General features: G+C 39.5%; 1 protein-coding gene and 1 long non-coding RNA gene across 16 annotated transcripts in view; one reads left to right on the forward strand and one right to left on the reverse strand.

Annotated features, from left to right (window-relative positions):
• Positions 1–4,735, reverse strand: part of Lingo2 (leucine rich repeat and Ig domain containing 2) — a 1,315,053-nt gene extending 1,310,318 nt beyond the window's left edge. For 3 of the 15 annotated variants that reach the window (XM_087548876.1, XM_087548873.1, XM_087548883.1), the window contains exon 1: positions 2,838–3,484. The gene's annotated coding sequence lies outside the window, so the exon portion shown is untranslated. 15 annotated transcript variants of the gene reach the window in all.
• Positions 4,677–20,411, forward strand: LOC148005741 (uncharacterized). Its single transcript, XR_015620187.1, has 3 exons — positions 4,677–4,921; positions 5,797–5,847; positions 17,682–20,411. It is a non-coding gene; the product is annotated as an uncharacterized LOC148005741 (long non-coding RNA).
• Positions 20,412–27,757: the final 7,346 nt, after the last annotated feature.

Raw genomic sequence — 27,757 nt, forward strand, 5'->3', positions numbered from 1 at the left:
TCCTTTCCCAGAATATCTGGAGACCAAATGAAATCAACCATAATGACTACCACAGCCAAATAATAATCAGTTTTTAATTGAAGCATCAAGCCAATTAATTTGTGACAACTTCCTATCAGTTCTTATTCCACACATGAAGTTTCATAGGACCCAGGCCATTTTCAGCTCCAGAGCATTCCTGGAAGTATTTTTGTCTTTTCTAAAATCCCCTTTACTAGGGAGAAAATATTTTAGAGATGGTGCCTTGAGACTTAATTTGAGATTGCAAAGTAGAATCATTTGTTTGGTTCAATAAAATTTTATGAAATATGAGGCATTTTAAACCTAAAACACATTTCTTATAATTAAAAAAAACTTTTGCTTTTTGGTGTGTTTTCAGAAACAAAATTGAACTCAAAATTTTAATTTTCTTTGGTTAATAATTACAAATACATGTTTTGCGGCTGCCTGTACAGACAACTATATAAACTAGTAATGAAAATTACTTATCCTCATAAAATTTCTAAGGACAATAATATTTTAAGAACTAACCATTTTTTGGCTGGGGGACTGTGGTAAGACATTTATTCTTGCCTCCTCTGAACATCTTTATATAAATGTTCTCCAGATGACAGCATGAAACACTCCATAATATAAAGCATCAATGCATTTTCTAGCTTCCATTGACAATAAATTACAACTGTTATATAAAAATTAACTTCCTTATTTAGATTAATCAATAGGTAAATAATGGATGCTTTCCACATGAATGATAACCAAACCACTTCATCATCCATAGGCAGTGGCTTCACTTAAGAACTTTAAGGTGAAAATACCTGGCAGTTTCCCAACACATACATGTTGGCTTTCAGCAAGAAGTGCTTCGATATTGTCTGTCTTGCACTTCAGCTGTATTGAAAATAATATACACTAATAAAGATGTTGAGTGCACCCTGAGAAATATCTATTTTAAATGTTAACCATTGCTGCTCAGATCTGAAAATATTTTTTTCTCATTTTCACCTTGTGGTCCAATATCTTATATATCTGGGTCTTGGCTTGAATTCATTATTCCTAGAATACATTGATCTATCTTCCCCCCCATTCTTTGAGGGTTAATATCGCAAGAGCTGTAACGACCACCCATAGTACACTCTAAAATTGCATTAGAGTAGAAAATGACCACACGTGATAAGCAGAAACTTCACACAGCACCCTGGAAAATGTATTTTCAGCCCTCTGACAGAGCTAGGGTAATCTCGCCAAGTATGCACAATATCTTAAATATTTATTTTACTCTTAGGGTAGCATACACACTACAATCAAATATACCCAGTGTCCACCATGTGTAGTGTTTTAAGAATACTATAAAATGTCAGAGGTACTGTGAAATGTGAAGAATCTTACTTCCATAAATAATCTGAACTCAAGGCCCTTTCCCAACAACCCACCCCCACCTCCTCCAGTGCCTTAACTTCACCCTTCTTCCCCCCCGCACCCCGCCCCTTGGTGTTCTGGAGATGACTTCCTACTCATCCTTTGCCCCTCTCTCCAAATCCTTCTCCATTCTCAGAGTCTGTCCCTTGGGCAAGAAGCTGAGTAAAATGCTGAACCGGGCAACTTCACAAGCAGGTGAAGTGGAAAAGGGAGGGAGAACAGAGGGTGTGGTAGTCTCTTTTCTTCACCACACCCCATCCCTGGGATTTTGCACTCTGGTCCATCCCAGCTCAGAGGGGACCCATCAGATAGCCTTGCTGAGCTCCAAGCAATTAGTGACGGCCAGCCACTGGGCGCTCTCTGCCAACAAAATTATATTAAGTAGATAAAAATATTTTTAGAAATAACACAAAACTTGCCTTTAAAGGAAGCAAATGTCCAGAGTAGCAGGCGGAAACAGGGATTAGTTCGAAGGTACAATCCGCAGAAACCAACAGAGAAGAGGGAAAGACACCTTAGACAGGGACCTCATGGATTACCTCCCACCCTTCCCTAGTTGTCATCTGTACCAGCCTGAGAATTTCCCAAGACTATAGGTTGGGTTGGAAGGAGAGAGAGGCTTTACCTCCTGGGGCTGCCCTCTGGGCGCTGACTATGGTCGCCTCCCCGAAGTGGCTCTGGCTCCCCTCACCGCTTTCCAGAGCACAGCCTGGGTTCCGACTCGCCTCCAGGAGACGGGGCGCCCAGCTGGGTAGTGCACGGGGACTCCGGCTCACGTCCCCCGACCAGGCTGGGTGGGACCCCCTATGCCGCGCCGCCTCAGCCACCAGGCTCGCTCTTCGACCAACCCCTCCGCCGCCCGGCGCCCCCACACCCACCGGCTCCGCCGCGCCCGCTGGGAGCCTCTAGCGGAGGCCAAGCGAAGCGCAGCCTAACCCGCGGCGCCCGTGCTCCGACGCCAGCTGCACCCGGCCGCGGTGTGCACTTCTCGAACCCTGCAACCCGCCCGCTTGCTCCATCCTCACCTGCCATCCAATTCACTGCCAAGACGAGGGCCCACAGTTCCCTATCGCAGGGATGGGATGGTTGTGAGGAGCTAGAGAAACACCTCACCAGAATAGAAAATAAAATAAGAGCCAAGCCCAGATGTAAATCAGCCTGGAAGAAGACCCACTTCCAGATGCAGTTCCCGATTGGTATCCAGAAGTGTGCGGATAGGACACTCCCTTTTGCCGAGCGGTTCTCAACCATCTGCACCGGCTGGTATTTCACTTGTCAGCCCGGAGCCATTCACACGGGTTGCGCAGCTGCGTGACAACAGCCGGGGTTCCGTGTAACTTACCTTAACCCCCACCGCATCCCAGCATCTATTTTAAGTTATTCTCTCTAGAGATTCAAGCAGCTGGGTTGCGGTCTCTTACCTTGACATGTTGTCCATGCCCCTTCGTGTCCTTAAAATCCAAAGCCAAGGAGGATGAAGCTCACAGGAGTCCCGGGGCTTCTTTCGGGCGTCCTCCTGCCTCAGCTCTGTCAGCTTTTCCTTTCAAAGGGATCAGGGAGGGAATGTCAGTTCTAAAGCCCTGGCAGTCTAAGCGTCTCCAAACCCTCACGCCTGTGGCAACTGAGACAGAAACAACCTTGGCGGCCTTGGAAACCTCCCCTGTCCCCGCTCAGGCAACTTGGCTGCGGATCCGGCTTTCTTCCGTGACCCCACAAATGCGTTGGGTAGCCAAGCTGTGTATGCCGTCAGGAGACGGGGTTCCTCTGTGATTCTCGCCACTGCACCCCTCCCCCTGCTCCCGCCAAGTGGGAAGAAAAACCTGCGCTCAGGCGGGTTCGGTGCGGAGCAGGTGCTGGCAGCAGAGCCACGCCGAGGATCGCCCTCCACCACAGCGTCTTGGCTCCAGCCGTTGCGCCTAAACCTCTGCGCCAAGGAAACTTTAAGTGGAGGCGGCGAAGCCAAAGAATGGGTGGTGGAAGGAAGGCTCCAGTGAGGCGGCTGAGGAGCTGGGAAGGAGGGACACCGGGCGGGCGGCGGGCTGCTGGGTCCCGGCGGCCACACTCAGCGCGCGAATTGCGCGCACACACTCCCGGCTCACACGCACCGCTCACACGCACACTCCCGCGCGCGCGCAGCAACACGCACGCCCAGCCCCGCGATCGCGGCCCCAGGCCACAGGCGAGAGCCAGAAGAGAGCCTTCACCAGGGGTTCCCAGAATGAAAAGGATGGCGACATGGTCCCTCCTCTCCAGTTAACGGAGTACTCTAGCCTGTTTGGTCACCTCCTGTCTCCCCGCCCTGTCTCGAGTTTCCACTTCTAGCTGTTCCCTGTGGTCAGCTCTTCTCCAGGTACTGTGAACCGGGAGATAGCAGGACTTCAGACACTCTTCCCTTCACCACCCCTCCGGGGCACCAGCGCCCCTTCTTCACTGGAGAATTGAAGTGCCTGCAGCACCTTACTAAGGAACAGGGGCTCCTTGACATCCTTTTAATGGAGGAGCCTGGGCATCATTTCTTGAACAGAATCTCCTTGCGACATTCCTTTGTGCCCAATTCCTGGTGTAACTTTGTCTCAAAGAGCTCCGGAAGTTCACTTAGAAGCTTTTGCAAAGACCTGCAAGACTTGTGTCGGGCAGCTTTTGGATCAGGACTAATTTCCGATTCTATGTTTTTATTGAAAACTCGATGGTAGCAAGCGAAAGACTCAGCTGGGGAAAGAAAGCAGTGGGCAGAAGCCTGGAGATTCAGCCCATTTAGTTTCCCTTTTCAATATTTTGCCAAGAGAGGCTGTGGCGTAGGTCCCTCTGGTAGCTCCTATGGGCAACTTACTCTGTCCTTAAAGCAGGGATCCCTGGTTACTGCACAGCTGGCCGGCTAAACCAGATAGTCTTTACTCTGTGAAGAAGTCAGAGAACAGCCACAAGTTCCTGCGAAAAAATCCATTCTCTAGAAGTTTGTCTTGCTCGGACTGGAAAGCAGGAAATCATTGCTAACGGAAAAACGGAAAGTAAAGTTTTGCCACGACGGTTTCTTGACTGTTTGATTTTGTCCTTTTATTTGGAAGCCTGGATTTCCTTTGTACTCCGCGCTCAAGTTCAGCAAAGCTTTGCTGCAATTATTCCGCTTCCCAAGTACTGTAAAGGCTGGGTGACTGCGGGTTTCTCTTCCAACGTCTTTCTGAAATCTCTGTGGATAGAGAGGAAATGAAAAGTGATATGGCATAGAGATGGCGCTAGGACCCTTTGCAGGAGGGTCATGCGCCACTCCCCCGCTGTCTCTGCAAGAGCATCTTCTCTCAAGATCCAGGGTATTTTGAGTAGTCTTTTCCAAGTTGAGTTAGAAGCTGGTTGAGTGAGAATACGGAAATACAATATTTGAGCGCTTGAAGGAGGAATTGTAGGTTGTGATAGTGGAAGGGTAGAGGATTTTGAGCAAAAGAAGAAACTTGTGTTGGTAGGAGCTGCAACAATGCTATTCATTGCCTGAGTAGCAAAGCATGTCAAGGTAAGCACGAAGTAGCACCCATGCAGTATGCAGGGCAGAGCGACATTTTGAAAGTACCGCTGCAGTCCGAGATTCTTGAGTGGGTCAGCCTTGAATCCTGTGTGAGACAACCTGGCAGAATCACTTCCCGGGATTCTTGCTGGGTTTGGGGATGATGGATCCATGGAAACTGCCCCATCAGAGTGAGCAAACCACAAGCTGTTTGCTCTGCTGCATAAAGAATGGCATCCACAGAGTCTGCGTGTCTGAGCTCAATGCTGACTTTCCTTCTTGTGTGGTAAAGGGAAGAGCACAAATTTAACCCACCTGGGCAGCCTAGGTGAAGGACAAGTGAAATCAGGAGCAATGCTAAACAGTTGAAAATGAGAATGCAACTTGTTTAGGTTTGATATGCTGACGTGCATTTTGGACACCATCCTTTCTTCAGCGTTTCAAGTGGGAGATGTTAAGCTGGTTTTGAACTTAGTGCTATCTATGCATTTTTCCTGGTGTTATGGTTTGGTACTTTTCTGAACTGTAATTGTTTTCTTTCTTAAGTAGCTGTTGTGTATACTGAATTGGGGTTGAGGATTATAGTGAACAGTTTCTGACAAAAGGCAATCCTTTCATTGTATAGCCCTGTCAATTAACATAACTGGCCATGGATCACAAAGATCAAATGATTCCTTTGTTGAGCACTCTCCTCTCTAGAAAGGTTCTGGGCTGGGGTGGTCTTCCTGGCTACTGCTGACATGCAAACTTCTACTAATGACTCTTTTCAAAAATAAAGTAGGTCATTTACATACACACTAAGTGGGTTGTTCCAAGGGTGCCACATAGTGGATGAGACTCCAAGGAGAGGAGTATTTTTATTTGTCTTGTCTTTGGGGTTACAGGATGGGTGAGGAGCAGTGATAATCAAAGAGCGGAGTATTCTCGACAAACAGGTAAGCACCTGCAGCCACTTAAAAAACCTGCATCATTACTGCCTGCCTCCAATAAACATTCCTCACCCCTCCTGAGAAAATTAAAATTTCTGCAATATTCTGGATTGATGAAAAACCAACACACCTGTTATTCTTTATGCAAAATGAAAGGAAATAAAAGCCATACTTTTTTCTCTTCTCCCATCGACGTTCACATTTCACTTTAATGGGAAAAAGAGCAAACAAGAAAAGCCAACCTCTTGTTTAGAAGAGTTGTACCATCCCTTATATACTATGTTAAACATATAAATATCTATCTGCATAATTGAGGAAGAGGGTTGAAATTCCAAAGCACCATCAGATCCTAAAGAACCCAACTTCAGATTATAGCTACTGCATTCTTCCACTGCCTGTGATCCTTCTAAAAGTGAAAGTAGTGTTCTGCATAGATGGTGTATCTCTTTCAATGTATCCTGACTTGCAATTTTCTTTCTTCAAGATTATTGTATTTTATAAGGGTCTACTCCCCCAGGAGCAAAGCAGTTATCCTATTAAGATATGGCTTTGTTACTTCTTAGAAATATTCCTTGATTACTAATATTTCCTAAGCCATAGTGTACAAGGAAAGCAAGGACGGTGAACTATGTTATGGTTCAGGTTCCTTGGAATTTAGTAAAGATTCCCATACAGAGTAATCATGGAGTGACAAGTAACTGTTTTCCCATGTGACTTGTGTACATCAATTCATTGATGCAATTTTCTCAAATGACAGGGAAATTGATGCTTATGCAAATTTGCCAAAGGTAAGGAAGCTATTTTGTCATAAATAGCTCTGTTATGAAGCCTGCACTTTTAAGTGTCTTGCTCATTTCTGTCATTCAGGGACAAACATTTTGGGTTATTAGGGGTTAAAGGGGACCATTGCATTATATTTAAAATGTGCTTCATTTTTGGCAGTTTCCTTAGCTCCTATTTGTGCCTTAAGAATATTGAAAGGGTTAACTTCTTCCAATTCCAATTAAAAACATGATCCTGCTTTCTTGCCATTATTCCCTGCAGAATATGCAGTGCTGAGCTGTCAATTGAAGAGATTAGGGATCAGGCCTAATTTACAGTTATGAGAAACTTTTCATTGTTTATTTTCATCTTGTTAACCATATATAAAGATTTAAAAGGGAATTCCATTATACATTTTCAGTTGTGTAAATAAATTGTAAGTATGCAGCTATAATGATGGTGCCCTGGTTAACTAAAGCCTCACAGAATTTCAGGCCCTCGTCTGGCATCCAAGGGTATCTTAAATTACTTGCTGATACACACACACACACACACACACACACACACACACACCACACCACATACCACACACTCATACAAACACACACACGAACCACACATGCCACACATACACACAAACCATATAACACACATACACCACATCACACACATACCACATACACAACACACACACACACACACACACCATACTCACACACTCACCATACCACACATCACACATACACACACCAAATCTCTCACACACACAAACACATACACACACACACACCACATCATACACATTCCATATACACACCACACACTCAAACACACATACACACTCAAACACACACACCACATCACACACCACATACACACACATAAACGTATACACATACATGCCACACACCACAAACACACACACACACACACACACACACACACACACACACACAACACACCACACCACATTACACTTAAAATTGACAAATAATAAAGAGCCTTAGAAAGACATTCTAGAAATGTGCCATTTGGTGCATATATTTGAACACATTGTATTGTGCCCTGAAATTTTTAATGAAGATCAATCATACTGTGTCCTGAGATTTTTTTAGTGGAGATCAATCTCATGTAAAGTATTACTACCACAATATTTAAATAATAAAGTTTAAAAAGGTCAAAACATCTATGACATTAAATTTAAACCGACATGTGGACATTCCACAAGAACACTGTAGTTGTCATTTCCAGTCACACATATTGTAAACTACTCTTTAAATACATGTTACCATAGTACCATTGCATCATATTTATACTTAGACTATGGTGCTACAGGCAAAAGATGAACTTCTCATATTTACGAATGTCTTTGTGGAATATGTAGGTGAAAATAAACAGATGCAGAAAGGTGTTTTCTTCAAATCTAGTAGTAAAAACTACTTGGGCTGTAGAATAAAAGGACAAAGAAATGTGCAGGCAGGGGTGAGATGTTTCCTTAATTTGGGTATGTTTGGAAGTTTCACAACATATATGAGCATGAGAGAAATGCAACATGTCCGACACATGTCTGTCTGTCTATCTGTCTGTCTATCTATCTATCTATCTATCTATCTATCTATCTATCTATCTATCTATCTATCTGTTGATATATTTGTGGGACATCTTGCATATATCTCATCCTGTTTATTTAAGAAGATCTTTAGTTTATTTCATCCTTTATAACTAAGGAAACATCTTAAAATAATAAGTAGAAGCTTTTCATTGTGGCTTGTAATACTTTGATATTTACACACACACACACACACACACACACACACACACACACACACGACTACGTGACTTTGGGACAAGTGGGAAATACTGAGACTTAGGGTACTATAACAAAACATATACTGGGTACCATTGATATCACAAAAAATATTTCTTACAATTTTAAAAACTAGACATCTAAGAACAGTTTTCTAGTTTTATTACTGGTGAAGGCTGTCTTTTTGGCTTAAAAACAGTGCCTCTGAAAATGTGACCCTGAATGCTCTTCCTTCAGTGTATTTAAACAGAGTTCTTTATTCCTCCCAAGACTACCAATTGGATCATAGGGGATCTAAACCTCTTTACTTCCCAAAGGCTTCATTTTTCAAGGACCATAATATCAGAGGCTAAGCTTTCAAAGTGCTTGCTTATGGAGGGCACACTTCAGCATTTGGGAGAAAGGAACATTCTGCCCTTAGCTCGGGCGAGTCTGACCCTTATTAGACATTCTTTAAGAAAAGAGACTGATCAAGGTCACTGAGAGGAAGAGTCCTGTTCTTGCGGCATCTTTATCAGGCTGTCTCTGGATTAGGATTATGATAATGCATGGCTCCTGGGAAATGACAGCATAGTAGGGCTGTCTTCCATTGGACTATCAAATGAAGATGTGTTCACTCTGTGTGGAGTATGAGCACCTTACTTTGGGGAAATATTGTAGGCAAAAAAAAAGTCTGTTCTTCACCTGTTGTCTATATCCTTGAAGCAATTCCGTTTACATTTGATGCTGCTTATGGTGTCTTGACAAATTTAAGTCTCATTTGGTTATTTGAGTCTTGTAAAAAAAAAAACAGAATTTGTTGATTTCATTCACATAATAGCCAGTCATTCCTGAACTCCTTTACATTCCAAAAAAAAATATGAAAACAGAGTTTGATTCTTTTCATCTATAACAACATTATCTTCCTTTGACAAGTGAGAAAACAGCTACAGAAAAATCAAGTAATTTTGTCAAGGAAATAAAGTTGCTTACATAGTACTGAAAGTTAGAAACTTCACTCTCTTAATACAGAGAGCACAGTTTTAAACATCACTGGGGTCTATATTAGGTAGAAGACTGGTAGAATACAAACTTGTGTCCATTGCTCATAATAAGCTCCTGAAATCAAAAACAGCACATGGTTCCTAACAACATGCAGAGAAGTAGATATAAATGTCAGTAATAGTAACTCTCTCCCCTTTGTGCCTCCCAATAATTTATTTATACATTATAGCATAAATATGTGCTAATTGGATAGTACACATTGTTCCATTTGATTTCACAACACCCTCCTAAATTAGTCAATATTATTACCATTCTAATTATCAAGATTGATAAAATCATTTCCTAAAAGTCCCATTGCTTTTCAACATGGACTATTTGAACACAACACCTATTGATTTAATTCCTATTGCTACACTCACCTAAAATTAAACTATTACCTTACAGAACACTACTGTGTTTACATCTAAATCACTTGCTTAAAGTTCACTTCCCCTGGCTCTCTGGGCCTCCATCCTGTATCTTTCCACCCTTGACCCTTCCTCCTCTCCCTCTCCTCTTCCCATCTTCCAATCATATACCTTCCTCCCTCTGCCTCCCATGATTATTTTGTTTCCTGTTCTAAATGATATTCAAGCATCCTCACTTGAGCCTTCCTTCTTGTTTAACTTCTTTGTATCTATGGGTGTACCATGGGTATTCTATATTTTATAGCTAATATCCACTTATGACTGAGTACATATCATGCATATCCTTTGGGGTCTGGGTTAGCTCACTCAGACTGATATTTTCTAGTTCCATCCATTTGCTGTAAAATTCATGATGTCTTTGTTTTAATAGCTGAATAGTATTCCAATGTATAAATGAACTACATTTTCTGTACTCACTCTTCATTTGAGGGACGTCTGGGTTGTTTCCAATTTCTGGCTACCGTAAATAAAGCTTCTATGAACATAGTAGAGCACATGGCTTTGTGGTATGTTGGAACATCTTTTGGATATATTCCCAGGAGTGGTGTAGCTGGATTTTCAGGAAGGACTATTTTCAACTTTCTGAGAAACTACCACATTGATTTCCAGAGTGCTTGCAAAAGGTTACACTGACACCAGCAGTCAGTAGAGGACTGTTCCCCTTTTTTCCCGTTCTTACCAGCATGTGCTATCACTTGAGATTTTGACCTTAGCTATTCTGATTGTTGTAAGGTAAAATCTCAGGGTCCTTTTGATTTGTATTTTCATGATGATTAAGGTTGTTAAACATTTATCTAAGTGCTTATCAGCCATTCTTTATTCCTCTTTTGAGAATTCTCTACTGAGCTCCATACTCTGTTTTTGATTGGATTATTTGGTTTACTGGAGTCTAACTTCTTGAGTTATTTATATATTTTTGATATTAGCCTTCTGTAGGGTGTAAAGTCAGTGAAAATATTTTCTCAATCTGTATGTAGCTGACTTGTCCTAATGGTGATATGTACCCTTTGCTTTACAGAAGCTTTTCAGTTCCATGAGGTCCACTTATCAATCGTTGACCTTAGACCCTGAGCCATTGGTGTTATGTTCAGGAAATTGTCTCTTGTACCAATGAATTCAAGGCTATTTCTCACTTTGTCTTCTGTAGACTCTCTAGGACATCCCAGACCTCAGATCGGGGAGTCTCTCAGAAGTCAGTGTGGGTGTCCTTTGCTGAAATGCCTAGTAGTGGGGACATGGAACGTGAAGAGACTACTTCCCATAGACATGCAGAACCTCCTATGGTAGGATAAGAACACCAGCACACTCACAAAACTGTCTAAACATAAATACAGGTACAAAGATGAACCAGATGCTGAGTGAATGGCGAAGCAATAACCAGCCCAACTTGAAACCCATTCCATGAGCAAAGACCAATCAATCCCTGACACTATCAATGATACTCTGTTATACCATATTATTCTCTGAGAGTGTCTACCCAACAGCTGACTGAAACAGACACAGACACATACAGCCAATCATTAGACAGAGATCAGTTACCCTTATGGAAGTGTTAGGGGATGAACTGAAGGCCATGAAGGGGGATAGGAACCCCACAGGATGACCAAAACTTCAACTAATCTGAAGTCATGGGAGTTCTCAGGGACTGAGCTACCTATCAAAGAGCATGCACAGGGTTGACCTAGGCTCCTGACAAGTATGCAGCAGAGGCTGCCTTCTCTGTACTCTGTGGGAGAGGATATGAATAATCCTGCAGATAATTCATGAATCAGGGTTGGGTGAAACCAGGGGGTTGTGACCCTCTCAGAGGCAAAGGGAAGAGCAGATGGGAGAAGGACTCTGTGAAGGGGAGACAGGGAAGGGATAGTGTTTGGGACAATTTTTTTAAAACTATTTTCAATTGGATATTTTTTATTTACATTTCAAATGTTATCCCCTTTTCAGGTTTCCCACCCATAATTCCCCTATCCCCTCCCCCTCCCCCTTCAAGCCCCCTTCTCCCTTCTTGCTCTGACATCCCCCTACTCTGGTGGGGGGGTCCAGCCTTGGCAGGAACAAGGGCTTTTCCTCACATTGGTGCCCAACAAGGTCATCCTCTGCTACACATGCAGCTGGAGCCATGGGTCTGTCCATGTGTAGTCTTTGGGTTATATAGTCCCTGAGAGCTCTGGTTGGTTGTCATTGCTATTCTTATGGGGTTGTAAGCCCCTTCAGCTCTTTCAATCCTTTCTCTAATACCTCCAAAGAGGATCCTGTTCTCACTTCAGTGCTTTGCTACTAGCTTTCACCGCTGTATTTAACATACTCTGGCTGTGCTTCTCATGAGACAGCTATATCAGACTCCTGTCAGCATGCATTTCTTAGCTTCATCACTGTTATTTCGTTTTGGTGGCTGTATATTCATGGGCTGTATAGTCATGTGGGGCAGGCTCTGAATGGCCGTTCCTTCAGTCACTAAACCAAACTTTGACTCCATAGACATTCTTATGAATGTTTTTGTTCCCCTTTCTAAGAAGGACTGAAGCATTCACACTTTGGTTGTCCTTCTTCTTGAGCTTCATGTGGCCCGTGGATTGTATCTTGGGAAATTTGAGCTTTGGGGCTAATATCCACTTATCAGTGAGTACAAACCATGTGTATTTTTCTGTGACTGGGTTAGCTCACTCAGGATGATACTTTCTACTTCCATTTGCCTACAAATTTCATGAAGTCATTGTTTTTGACAGCTGAGTAGTACTCCATTGTGTAGATGTACCACATTTTCTGTATCCATTCCTCTGTTGAAGGGCATCTGGGTTCTTTCCAGCTTCTGGCTATTATAAATAAGGCTGCTATGAACATAGTGGAGCATGTGTCTTTGTTATATGTTGGGGCATCTTTTGGGTATATGTCCAGGAGAGATATAGCTGGGTCCTCAGGTAGTTCAATGTCCAATTTTCTGAGGAACTTCCAGCCTGATTTTCAGAGTGCTTGTACCAGTTTGCAATGGGTCAAAAATTTTTCGCTCCCATTTTCCTATTTTAATTCCATGGATGTTCTGCAAGAAAATAAATACAAGCCAATAGGAAAATTGGAACAAATACTTTGTGTACATTTGAAAATTTTGCTGGAAAAACCATATATGTGCCACTGATTTGTTCCTTGCCTTTCTCTTAAGGTGCCCTGGTGACTGATTTTGTCACTTCTTTTAAAAGGAAAACATTAGACAAGGTAATATGGTCAGGAGAAACATGCATATTTATTTTCTTTCATGATGATTTCAGATTTGATTTCTTTTTCTGAAGGAATGCTTCTTGTCTTCAACTGTCAGTCAGTCAGTGGATTCTTAAGTCATCACATAAAATTTCAAGATGCCATTCTCTACACACATTAATGAAATGTAATAACCCAAAGAGGAATTTTTTACTTCTAACCTTGGTGTAGCAGCAATAATTATAAAAAAGGGACCATGTGTTCAAGAGGGATTATGAATATACACCCAGGAGAAGTCATAGGTGAAGGCTATACAAGAGCTGAAGTAAGAAATGGGGGAATGGTGTAACTGTATCTTAGCTAATAAAAAACAAACTAAAAAAAAATAATTTGTTCTTAAGTCTCTGTCATAGTTTATTATACAAGAGTTGTCATAGTAGGGCACTATTAGTCAACTGACATACAGGCAATGAATTTTAAACTCATTCCAAGTGTGTCCCTATGTAATGATTGGCCTGGAGGTTATAGAACTAAATATCCTTGGTTTGAATTCTGGATCCAGATTTTCCAGATTTTCAAACTCCAAAATTGATAATCAAGAATGCTATAGAAATAAATATAACACTCCTCTTAGGGGTTGGGTGTGTTATCTAAGGGCCCAATTGTGAGTCTGGGGCACCAGCCTGTGCATTTGAATGAATCCTTTAAATATAGTACCCAGTAGAAATAAAAAAGTTAAATTCTTGGAGAATATATCTTTAATGGAAATATGTAACCTCCATCTCTCTTTTCATTCTCTCTTTGCTTGAACCCTAACAGGTAGAGTCATCCTAAGTTATATACTCCCACCATGATATACTATGTGTTCATGTGCTAGAATCAAGAGTCAGGTAAAATCATGAGATTGTTTATCTCATTGTCCATAGTGGGGAAAAGTTAAAGCATACAACTCTTTAAGTCATCTTATCATTCACTTTAGTAGACATAAAAATGGGGCTAGGCTTCAGGAAGGGAATTAAAGAAAATATAACCTAGATACGTATCTTCTAATAAGAATCACAAAGAAAAAAGAACAGAATTATAATATATATATAAAAATAAAGACCAAAACTTGTTCAACTTATTTAAAAAAGTGAAACTAGGGAAGAGGGGAGAATAGACAGAAGGAGACAAGATGCAGAAAGAGTCACACAAACATACGTACAGAAAGACAGGGGACAGGAGGAGAGAGAAGAAGGAAAGGGAGAGAGAGCGAGAGCGAGAGCCAGAGAGCGAGAGCGAGAGCGAGAGCGAGAGAGAGAGAGAGAGCGCGAGCTTTGCTAAGCTTTATATAAAAGCAGACAGGCATCAGTCTGAAGTGTAGTTAAGCAATGACTAAACTTCAGTACCTCAGAGTGTGACTGTCTTTAGATACAAGACTTAGTACAGTAGAAAACAAAGAAGGCCTTTATCATGGGGACAAATCTAATCAGATGTATCTTTATGAACAAGAATTTTATGTGTGCAGGGGCTATATTTGCACACATGTGAAAAAAGATTAAACCTTGTGAAGGTAAATCAAATGGGCAGATCTTGACACCCAAGTAAAGAAGAACCAGAAGAAAGCATTTTGCTAGAGTCTTGATCTTGTACTACCATCCCCATGAAGTGTGAAAAATTAATTCTGTAGTTAAGTCACCCTTGTGGTATTTTGACATCTCTAACAACCTGATATATAAGGTAAGAAAGAATCCATGGTCTTGAAGAAGTCATTTACAAGCTGGTGTGGCAAGCTGGTGTAAGGTCATGTTATGGGAAGAATACTAAAAGAGAGCAACCTGGGCCAGCTAGTGAGGAAAAACTTCACTTGTATTATAGCAGCCAATACAGATGAAGAAATGTGTGGAAATTTCATAGAAAATGGAAAGATAAAAATAAAAGGACTTATACATTCTTACATAATTTATGGATGACCACACATGGGTAGTTTATCTACGAAAGGATAGAAACTTATTTCCAAGGTAAAAGGAAATGATTTTAAAAAAAAGGACTCTTCTGCTTACTTTTTGCTTTTAGAATAGAGGTAATTGATTTAGGTGGAGTTGATTAGAACCATAGCTATATACAATGTTACATAAGCATTGGAAAGAGTACATTATAAGTATGGGGAATAGCGATTTCCAAAACTGAACTTATTCCTGAAAATCAGAGCTAGCTTCCCAAGGATATGGTAATTGAGATTTATTATTGAGTAGAAAAGGAGAAAATAAGCAAAAGTATAATGAGTCCACCTTTCTGGGACAATTTCAAGGTCTATTCATTCACAGAGAGTAAACAGCATGGGCCATCCAATGGAAACATACAAAATCGGGTTCATGAGGAAACTAAATTTTAATGAAATGTTGAAAGATCTGAACTTGGAAATATTATGGGATTGTGATGGTCTGATTACATCAGGGATCCAAACATTCTATCTGTGTATCACAGGTTGGTAATAATTAGGTTCGTTTGTGAGAAAGTCATAGTTTATATGACATATTTTGTCTCCTAAGATGTCTAGAGTGAGAGGTTCGGAGCTTTTATATAAACTTTGGTGTTTAGCCATGGGACATTACACATTGTGGATATGAAATGTGTGCCTATCATTTTCCAAGTTATTTGTGATCGAAAAAGTATATGTAAAGGCCCTACTCAAGATATACAGCAAGCAGATTGGGTATATGACATTTAGACTCCACACCTTACTTGGGAGCTGTAAGGAAGTAGTTGCTGGGAAAGGGAGAGTTATTATTACTATTATTTTTTATTGTGTATATAGCCACTGGTAGGATTTCCATGTCCCAGGGCATTTGGTGCCCACACACCTATGCCAGTGTGGCCTCCATGCCTGGAATTAGTAGGTTAAAAAAGTTAACTTTGCATGCTAAGTGGATATAGGAGAATTGGAGAGTGGTCTATTTGATTATTCTTTATGGAATACAGAAATAACATTTTCAAAAGATAAAAATATAAAAACCAAAAATAAGTATGGAGTAATTTCAGTCACCAAAGAGAAAAGCATGAAAAGGGAACATCAACAATGTCCCACTCAACACTCCTGCCAGCATATCTACACCCAGACATTAGTCATTTGGTCACTAGAACTAAAAGACAAGATGAAGGCACTGTTCTTTCAGTCATATGGCAATCTTCCCAGATTATAATTAGAGATTTCTTTTTGTGAACTAAGGAGAACATAAATGTAAAGCTAGAAGCTGTCCATGTAGTGCTTTTTTTTTAACTTAAATTTATTTTCTAAAAATAGTTTCAATTTTACTTTGTCTTTGCAGTTCCTTAGAAAATTGTATAATTTGTGTTTATTTGTTTTTATAAACATTTTTTCATTAAAATTTGATCTTGTCAAATGTTAACATGACTATATATTGTGTTTCTTTAGTTTTGTATACACATAAATGTAAAGGTATTGATTGTGAAATATTTCATAAAGTAGCTTATATTAATTTGCCATGTAAATTATGAAATTGTCATGCAACAAAGCCCTACAATATATTTGATGATAGGATAAAATATCTCCAAAAATTTTTTTTGAAATTTATAGCTTCCAATTATTTTAACCAGTCAAAGGTGTTGCAATTTTTCTACTGTCCTTATATGTCCCTTAATAGAATATAATTCTGTATAAATGACAAATTGTTGATACAAATTCAATAATAAAAAATCAAACAACATGAAAAATTTCACAGTAAATTCCAATGTTGTGTAACATGTCTCAGCCCTCTGCCAAATGACATAAGGTTTTCTAAAGCATTACAAACATCAAGAAGATAAAGTATAGCTTCAATTCCAAGAAGTACAGTGACTGTCCGATGAGTGTGCATCTTTCTGAATGAGTGCCAACTCACGAGTGTACAGAGGAAACAATGCAGTACTAGTCACAGTTGCAGACTATGCTGACACATCGCAAGACAGTAATGACCCATTTTTCCAAATAACTTCCTGAAAGAAAAATAGCACCCAGTGAAATGCTGGCTAATGTTTTATACTTACTCTCTGGATGCATATTTTTGGTTGATTCATGGTTCATTGATATCATTAAATTAATACTGAATAGTTTTGTTTGTAAAAGTAATGAATGCATAGAGGGTGATGCTGAGCTCCTATGCTCTTTGCTCAAGTTATAAACAGTATCATAGAGAAACAATGTCTTTTGTGCAGCATAGTTAATTTTTCAAATTACTAAAAGATCAATAAGTTATTAAATTTCAGGTGAACTGTTAATGAAAGAGACTCGGATTTGCATTTTTCTTCCATTAAAATATTAACAATAAAGAAACTTAACACCTTTAAGAGTACTTAGTTTGTTTCTAGTAAGAATTATTTCAGACATAGAAGGAAGTGTATAAGTACAGTTGGCTATGTAAACTAGAGAATAGTGTTAAGTACCCAAAATAATTTAATCATTATTTTATTTATTTTTTAATCAGATATATTTGCACAATACAATATGATGCTTTGTTAGATACAGATGTGGATTAATTCTACACCAAACAAATTAACATATCCATACATATCCATACATTCAAATAATTAATATTTTACAACAACAGTGTCCAGAATCTCTCATCATGATTACAAATTTTTATTCACAGCAGAGTCATTGACAGCCTTGAGGAGATGAGAAGCTCATTTTCCAGAAGTACAAAGTTTGGATGGTGCGCAGCTCAGTAGCACAGTGCTGGTAAAGAAGAGATCATGACCTACGTTTGATCCCCAACCCTACAAAACTTCATAAGTATGCAAAGTTGTAATTATATTGGATAAATAGATATTTAAGGAGTATAATCATATAACACATGTTTAATATAATTCAATTGTATTAGTCATGCTTCTTAAAAGAAATAGAGTGGAATGGTCAAATTGTTCAGAGGGTAAAATCACTTTTCTCTAAACATGACAACCTGAGTTTGGTCTCATGAATTACATGGTAGAGAGAGAGTGAGCCAGTTTCCACAATTTGTCCTATGGCTTCACCATACTTTGCTAATACACACACACACACACACACACACACACACACACAAACTGCAATAAAATATAAAATATTTACACTGTACTCTGCTTCTCTGACAGCTGGCAAAATTATATAAACATATTTGATATAAATTTATATTTTCATTAATACAGAATTATACAAATATAGGACCATCAATTTTCAAGAGTGTTTTCAATATTATTTACTACTAATATTAATTAATAATTATGTAACTCACTCCTGTTCTATGCATGAATTATTATTAGTGTATATATCACTTAAATAATTTCCTAAGGATGAAATAGTCATTCATAAATATATTTTTCAGAACAAACTTAGAATCTAGAATATAATTTACAATTAAATGCTAATATTTCTATTCTGTGATGAACCCATCTTATTTTCTCCAATACTATTTGACTAATATGTTCATAGTTTTTATATTTATCTATGTTTACAAATGTTTGAAGAGATAATTTACTCTATGTATTTGATGAGTTTCAGATTTTCCATGTATTCTTAAACTGCATTGTGCATGAATCACTTTATGTTTCTTTTTCCTTTTCCCCCTCCTTGTGAATATGTTTCTTGCATCCTTTTCCCTATGATAGGTGATACTGTTTTTTTTGTCTGTTTGGTTAGTTGTTTTTTGTTGATGTTGTTGTTTTTACTTAATTGTGCATTACATGCACAAGTAGAATAATACTGGATCAGTTTCAATTCCTTTCCAAAACTGTTTGTAAAAAATACACTTTTCGGTAAACAACACATTAACTCCTATGTGGTTATACATCATCTCCAATACAAAATTACTATCAGACTTTTTATATTGTGATCAGATGGAGGATATAAACAGGATTTTAGAAAGTACCTTTTGTTCCAAAATCTGTGCTTAGTTATGATTCTTAGCATCTAAGTAATTCTAGTTTCCTCCTTTGAGAAATGCCTGCACATAGCTTGTCTCTGTTTTTTAATGGACTGTTGGTATTCATGCTAAGATTTATTTAAGTTCTCTACATACTATCAGCATTGCTTACCAGCACAAATGAAAACTTCTCATTTATAAAGGTCTCCATGGATTTCTTTATTCCCACTTATGTTTAATCTTTTGTTACCCTGAAAAGAACTGTATAAAACAAGGCAGGTTTTAAAAGAAACTGAACACTAAATGTGGCAGATTTCTCCTTCTAACATTCTTATAAGAAACCAATGCCAAATCAAATAATCTGACATTGTATGTTTCATTTACCAGAGAGATAATAAAAGAAAGATCAGTACCAGAATAGCCAAAAATCAATCATTTCCAGTTGGCAGCTCCATCAAGAAATATGCGTAACAACAAAATGTCAATGATTGGATCTGTAGATTCAGAATAGAGTTATTGTTATACTAACTCATACAATAACTATTTTGATAAAACGTTCTTAGGAAAGAGACATTTATGCTGTAACACAGCAGAATACTGCTACGGTTACTGCTTGTTAAACTAATTGTATTCCCTGAGGACTGCCATCACATACAGCAAAGTTCAAAGAGAGCATTGGTGGATTTGTGCTGGTTAAACACCCAAATGTTAGGATGATACATAGTTTATTTTAACTCTTTCTCCTGAGATATGCAATAATTTTGTCTCTTACCAATTACTTTGATCAACAGTGTTGTGGAATTTTTTTTACTAAGCTGTGGTTTTCCATCTTCTGTGCAAATATTGAATCTTTGTGTACATTTCCACTGTATTCTATGCCCCCCAAACATTGTTTTTTTCTACATATTTAATGTTAGTTTCACTGTTAACTAGATGTTCAAATAACTCATAAACTTACAAGTTTAGCACTGTATCCTAGTTTTTAAATATGGGCTTGAAAGTTCTCATTATTTTATTTTTCTTTTTAATTGCAATAATGTAATATCTATCCCCCTCTTGAAAATTATTTAGTAAAATTCAGCTACTTATTTTTAAATTTCATTTTTAAAAGAGGAAGATTTCACTCTGTAGCCCCTCGAGGCAATTTTCCTGCCTTTTTGTCCCCCAGTGCTGGACTGACTGTGGTAGGCAGAACCGTGATTGGTTTGCTTTATTTCAACTGAAAATAATGTGCATCTTTACAGGAAAGTTTTTATAAAAATTCTTATAACATAGTAGGTGCTTACTAAATATTTAAATATCTTCTGGTTTTCAAATCAAAATAATATTTATATTTTGTATTCTAATACAGGCATGAATTATACTTTATTCAATTTAGCATAAAATGTTTATAAGAATTCTTTAATCAAAGTTTTTATAGTACTGTATCCAACATGGCATTAAACCAATAGGAGGACTCTACTAAATTAAATTATGTTTCTCATTTTGGCCTTCTTTATCTTTATTAAGATTTCATTAAGGACTGTGATGAAAAATGATGAAGGGTATAGGTGTCAGGTCTCTTAAATCTGGGAACCACTGACAAGAAAAACATCCAGAAAATCAAGAATGAAAGTGATTTACTAACCTCTTTGATCCTGTTAAAAATCAACAATAACAACATCTTTAGTCATAAGGGAAATGCAAATCAAAACAACCCTGAGATTTCACCTCACACCAGTGAGAATGGCTAAGATCAAAAACTCAGGTGACAGCAGATGCTGGCGAGGATGTGGAGAAAGAGGAACACTCCTCCATTGTTGGTGGGATTGCAGACTGGTAAAACCATTCTGGAAATCAGTCTGGAGGTTCCTCAGAAAATTGGACATTGAACTGCCTGAGGATCCAGCTATACCTCTCTTGGGCATATACCCAAAAGATGCCTCAACATATAAAAGAGACACGTGCTCCACTATGTTCATCGCAGCCTTATTTATAATAGCCAGAAACTGGAAAGAACCCAGATGCCCTTCAACAGAGGAATGGATACAGAAAATGTGGTACATCTACACAATGGAATATTACTCAGCTATCAAAAACAACGAGTTTATGAAATTCGTAGGCAAATGGTTGGAACTGGAAAATATCATCCTGAGTGAGCTAACCCAATCACAGAAAGACATACATGGTATGCACTCATTGATAAGTGGCTATTAGCCCAAATGCTTGAATTACCCTAGATCCCTAGAACAAACGAAACTCAAAACGGATGATCAAAATGTGAATGCTTCACTCCTTCTTTAAATGAGGAAAAAGAATACCCTTGGCAGGGAAGGGAGAGGCAAAGATTAAAACAGAGACTGAAGGAACACCCATTCAGAGCCTGCCCCACATGTGGCCCATACATATACAGCCACCCAATTAGACAAGATGGATGAAGCAAAGAAGTGCAGACCGACAGGAGCCGGATGTAGATCTCTCCTGAGAGACACAGCCAGAATACAGCAAATACAGAGGTGAATGCCAGCAGCAAACCACTGAACTGAGAATAGGTCCCCTATTGAAGGAATCAGAGAAAGAACTGGAAGAGCTTGAAGGGGCTCGAGACCCCAAAAGTACAACAATACCAAGCAATCAGAGCTTCCAGGGACTAAGCCACTACCTAAAGACTATACATGGACTGACCCTGGACTCTGACCCCATAGGTAGCAATGAATATCCTAGTAAGAGCACCAGTGGAAGGGGAAGCCCTGGGTCCTGCTAAGACTGAACCCCCAGTGAACTAGTCTATGGGGGGAGGGCGGCAATGGGGGGAGGGTTGGGAGGGGAACACCCATAAGGAAGGGGAGGGGGGAGGGGGATGTCTGCCCGGAAACCGGGAAAGGGAATAACACTCGAAATGTATATAAGAAATACTCAAGTTAATAAAAAAAAAAATCAACAATAATCCTAAATCAGCCTGCTGTTATAAAGACTGAACACAAAGAGAGTAGCGTCTTTGCAAGTCTTTCACTAGAAGAGACATATGTGTTTACTTTGGTCTATGATTTGATATGTTTACAACACATTTAACATAGACATAAATTGTTTCAGAAAAAAATAGATTCAGGTTGGCATGAAGTAATAGCCCACATAAAATGTGTTGATAATCTCAGCAGATGAGGATTGTTTTGTTAGATCATTGATCATAATTTGAGGCTTCCATGTCAATATAAATCTGTGTATAGGATGCTAGCCATCCCTGCATGAGTATCTCCTTATCTTGTCATATATAGCACTGTTCAGAAGAACCAACATTACCAAGAATGGGACTCAAGCACAATGTAAGTAAAATATGTAACTCATGTTCTAAAACTCATTATATTTCCTTGGTATCATATTGTTAAGATCATAGTGTTAACCACAATGAAAGTTTCTTAAATTTGTTTTCTTCAAAGGTGCTTGATGATCTTAAATGATTTAATAACACTCCTGAAAGCCTTTCACATCAAACAAAGAAAGTAAGTGTTAGAAGTGATAATTATAGAGAAGGCAACAAGTGGCCTATACTCTCTTCCAGAGGGAAAATCCAGTAGCCAATTTTAGATGTCACCAGCAAAGGAAGTCTCCATATCTTACACTCCAGACTTAAAGAGGCCTTGAAATCAATTAAATACATCTTGAAAAAAATGTGTATTTCTTTTTATTCTAACTCTAGACTATGGCATTTTCACTAAGTTCTCATTCAAGTGGTTCATTTCCTCCTCTATTCCCCACATTCACATAACCATATATCTGGAGAGACTTTTAAAAACTTGAAACCATATTGCACCATATCTGCACCTATTTCATTAACTTGTACCTAAGCTGACCTTCATTTTACACACTAGTCTTGCTAGGAGATTATTCCACAGCCTGGAGTAAATATCCCAAATATTTTTTCTTAATGTCTTACTTATCTGCTTTAAGTAGAAAACTTTCATTTTGCATATGACACTTCTTCCATGATCAACCCCACATCATTCTATATAATTTTAAAATTGAATTATTTTTCTAATATGTATTTGATGATATTGATCTATTCCCAACCATAGAATATAAGACCAATAGGTCAGAGACTTTGATTCTTGTTTATTTTTTTTATAAATCATAATTCATTCTCTAGAAGTAGCTGAATAAGAAATCATTTTTGTCAAAAGTCTAATGTCACCCTGGTGACACTGTTTCTGCTAATCAATATGTTTAGGAAACAAAAATATGAAGGTATGATTCAAGTCACTATAAGTAGTCAATATGACATGATCTTTAAAAAATAGCATGCAAAAAAGAATAAAAAAAGGTGTTTACAATTCACACTGCAACAAATCGCCAAGGTACAGATGGAGTATTTCAGCACTTTAATAATTGTATAGATCCTCAACGAGCAACACAGGAAACATAGCAAGATGGTGTGAGACCGTGAAAGGTGGCCTGATTCCTGGTTGACCTAAGTCTAGAAGCCCAGGACACACTGAAGGGTCTGGAGGATTTTCGCTTGTTCCTGGGAAACAGACCCCTCTCACTAGCAGCAGGCTCCCATAGATTTCTGATGAATAACATAAGGGCAATGCCCCAAGCTCCTCCACATGTGGAGGACATGACCTGTAGTCATGTAACCTCAAGACAGATCTCCATTTTAATGAATTAGCTGAGGGCCTGGGGAGCTTAGCCAATAAGTTTTCCTTCACAGGAATGCTTCCCTCTAAAGGTATTTAATCTCAGGCCCACCTTGAGAAGTAGTAGGTATGGTTATACATATCCACTTTCAACCATGACAATAAATGCCTCCAAACCATGGACTGCCTCTTTTCAATAGGGAGTCAGGGGGTAGGAGGGGTGAAAGGCCTTTGCCTATAGAGCCACTATCTAGTCTCTCATAGAAGGACTCTCTGTGCTCCCAGCCACCATGTCTACCAAGCTCAAACTGACCACTGTCAAGCCAAGTACTATCACTGCAGGACCAGACAGAGCTCCCCACTCCACCCCTGGCCTGAGGTCAAGTCCAGCGACCCCTCCCCACTCTATTCTTAGCTGTACTGTGGCTTCCAGCAGTGCCAGGATGTCCAAGAACCTAAGAACCAGAAGGTCTGTCTGTTAGCAGGCCCAGTACCCCTGAGTCACCTCCTGCTATCCTGTGCCTCAGTCTACTTTAAAAGCCAAGTTGCATAGTACATACTGACCAGATGCTTTTCAAGCACATTATCTCAGGCTAGAAGAATGAACTTGTCTCCATATTAGTAAATATGCCACTAACTATACAAACTTGTGCTTAAAACACCCATACAGTTTCACAAACTGAACAATGTACACGCTAACGAATAATTTGATGCAGAAATTGGAATAATGCATTATATCAAGTATAAAAGCCCCAAAATCATTTATACTTTGGATAGTTTAGATTTTTCTCAAAGATAAAAAGGGCTTTGTATATCTTATATGCAAATATGATTGGCGATATGACTAGCCACATTTTACATAAAAGAAGAAAAAGCAGCAAAGAAGGCAACCTCCAAAACCTGGTTCACAGAACGCTATTATTTCATAATGAAATGGAAAACAATACCCATGGGTTCCTACCTCATTCCCTGTGTTGTAGATTGCTGTATTGACCAGTTGCTCTATGTAGGTTTTGTTGTTGTTTGTTTGTTTTGTTTTCTTTGCCTGAGGAGCAATAAAACTCTATTTTCCTTAGCATATAAATTGTTAGAATTATCAGAACTTGGAAACACATATATCCAAGGTAGCACTCATTTCGATGAGATAATCAGCTTAAGAACAGAAGAGGAACAAGGAAGATCAGAGGAATCTGAGTGGCATAGCAAAGGATGCCTTATGATATTAGACTGTATTAGAAGTCAGGCCATTTGCATGCCTGAGCTGAGAATCCTGCTGTCATTTGTTAATTGATTTGACAGACAACAAGTAAGTCTTCCTGATCCTAAGAAACATGCAATGTTGATATCAGTGATCATTCAGAAGAAAGATTGTGAAGTGTATGTATTTATGAATCTCCCATCATCAAGTACAGACAATAATTAAGTAGTGCTGTTTTTGTTGTTATCTATCCGAAAATCCCTAGTTTCTACTTTTGAATTAATGGATGCTCAAAATTTCTGGAAACAGTCAACTGAGGCGCTTATACAAGGGGCCAGGTTCGTCTATCTTCCATTCCAACTTCTTTTCAATTAACTCATTAAAACCCCACACTAACAACAACCACATTTATATTATTCATGGCAGTTAGATGCAACATGTGGATAAATGTGATATTTATGTAACTGGGTGCCAGTGAAGAAATTTCTTAAAGAAACAATTTATTGAGATTCTTTTCTTTTTTTTTTTTTTTGCTTTCTTGAAAATGATAATTTGATTTCTGAAACAGAAATCACTGTTTTTCTAAAAGTCTGAAGGGAACATAAGTATATTATCTTTATTTCAGGAAAAAGGGTTCTACATTACACATGTAGAAGAAATGTGTGTTTTTATAATAGTTAATTCTGTTCTAGACTCTAATATGCCTAATTAAAATTCTTTTAAATTTTATTTAATCTATTTTGTTTACATTCCAGATTTTATCCCTCACCTTGTCCACCCTCTAACTGTTCCACATACCATACCTTCTACCCAGTATCCATGAGGATGTTCCCATGCCCTATCCCAAACCTCACCAGACCTCCCCAGTCCCTGAGGCCTCCAGTCTCTTGAGGGTTATGTGCATCTTCTCTGACTGAAACTGGACCCCACAGTACTCTGCTGTCTATGTGTTGGGGTCCTCGTATCAGCTGGTGTATGCTGCCTGTTTGGTGGTCCAGTGTCTGAGGAAACTCTGGGGTCCAGGTTAATTGAGACTGCTGGTCCTCCTATAGAGTCACCCTCCTCCTCAGCTTCTTCCAGCTTTTGTCTAATTTAACCACAGGGGTCAGCAGCTTCTTCTATTGGGTGCAAATATCTGCATCTGACTCTTTCAGCTGCTTGTTGGGTGTTTCAGAGAGCAGTAATGATAGGTCCCTTTTTATGAGCACTTCAGAGTATCAATAATAGTGTCAGGCCGTAGGGCCTCCTCTTGAGCTCGATGCCACTTTGGGCCTGTCTCTAGACTCTTTTTCTTCAGGCTCTTTTCAATTTTTGTCCCTGCAGTTCTTTCAGACAGGAACAAATATGGATCAGAGTTATTGACTGTGGGACAGCAACCCCATCCCTCACTTGATGCCCTGTCTTTCTGCTAGAGGTGGATTCAATAATTTCCCTCTCCCCAATGTAGGGCCTTTCATCCGTGGTCCCCCCTTTTGAGTCCTGAGTGTCTCTCACTTCCCAGGTGTAGTGCTCCTGTGCCGGGGCAGGTGAGGGGGCTGTTCTCCACAGTGATCTCACACCCAGCTAGGTAAGTGGGTTCAGGTGAGGGGGAGAGAACTCAGGCAGGGTAGGGGAACAGTTTTTGCTGCCCCTGCTATTGGGCCTTCTCCTTTCTGCCGCTGCCGCTTTGGTTGCTCCAACTGGACTGAGCCAATAGGAGACTGACTAGCCAAGAGGGGTGCAGAAGAGCTTCTGGCCTGAGAACTTGGGAAGACCTCATATACATATTTGGGGGGCATGATCTTACTTCTATGTATAATCTGTCTTGATCCTGTGTGACCTGTGGTCACGTCCTTACTTGTGGAGAAGGGGTTTGGGGCATTGCCCTGCGTGACTAGTCTATCTCAAACCTCTCTACAGGGGTCTGTTGGGGGCTGCAGCTAGTGAGGCCTTGATCTTTGAGACTGGGAAAGAAAGACCCTGCCTGCCCTTTCAGGGTCCCTGGGGATCCGAACTATCTTGACTAGGAATCAGAATACCTTTCACTGCCCGCCACCCCACACCCAGGTATTTGGTACATTCTAGAAGGTCCTCCCTCCTTCCTTCCTCCCGATGTCTGTTTCCAGTCTTTCTGCTGGCTATCAGGGCTTCAGTCCTTTTCCCCCACCAAATACCAGATCATGTTCTCCTCTCCCCTAACTCTCCCCTAACTCCTATCTTTTTCCCTCCTCTGTCCCTCTTTCTATCATACCCTTGTGTTTTTCTCTCCCTCAAATGGAACTGAGGAGTCCTCATTTTTGCCCTTCGCTTATTGACATTTTTGAGTTCTGAGGACTGTATTTTGGGTATTCTGTGCTTTTATTTTTTACTAATATCCACTTATTAGTGAGTACATAACATGCATACCTTTTTGGGTCTGAGTTGCCTCACTCAAAATGATACTTTCTAGTTCCATCCACTTGCCTGCAAAACTCAGGATATCCTCGTTCTTAATAGCTGAGTAGTATTCCATTGTGTAAATGAACCACATTTTCTGTATCTATTTTTTTGTTGTGAGACATCTGGCTTGTTTCCACCTTCTGGCCATCACAAACAAGGCCACTATGAACAAGGTGGAACATGTGCCCCTGTAGCATCATGAAGCATCTTTTGGGTATATGCCCAAGAGAGGCATAGCTTGGTCTTTGGTAGATGTATTTCCAATTTTCTGAAAAACTGCCATATTGATTTGCAGAGTGATTGCACCAGTTTGGAATCCATCATCAGTGGAGGAGTGTTTTTCTTTCTCCACATCCTCACCAACATGTGCTGTCACCTGAAGTTTTGATCTTACCATTCTGATTGGTGTAAGGTAAAGTTTCAGGGTTGTTTTGATTGGCATTTCTCTGATCACTAAGGACTTTGAGCATCTCCTTAAGTGTGTCTCAGCCATTCGATATTCCTCTTTTGTGAATTCTCGGTTTAATTCTATACTCTATTTTTTGCCTGGGTTGTTTGGTGTTTTGGTGGTTAGATTCTTGAGTTATTTATATATTTTG

The sequence above is a fragment of the Rattus norvegicus genome, chromosome 5 (assembly GCF_021556685.1).
Source record: "Rattus norvegicus strain SHRSP/BbbUtx chromosome 5, alternate assembly SHRSP_T2T, whole genome shotgun sequence".
In the NCBI taxonomy this organism is placed as follows: Eukaryota; Metazoa; Chordata; class Mammalia; order Rodentia; family Muridae; genus Rattus; species Rattus norvegicus.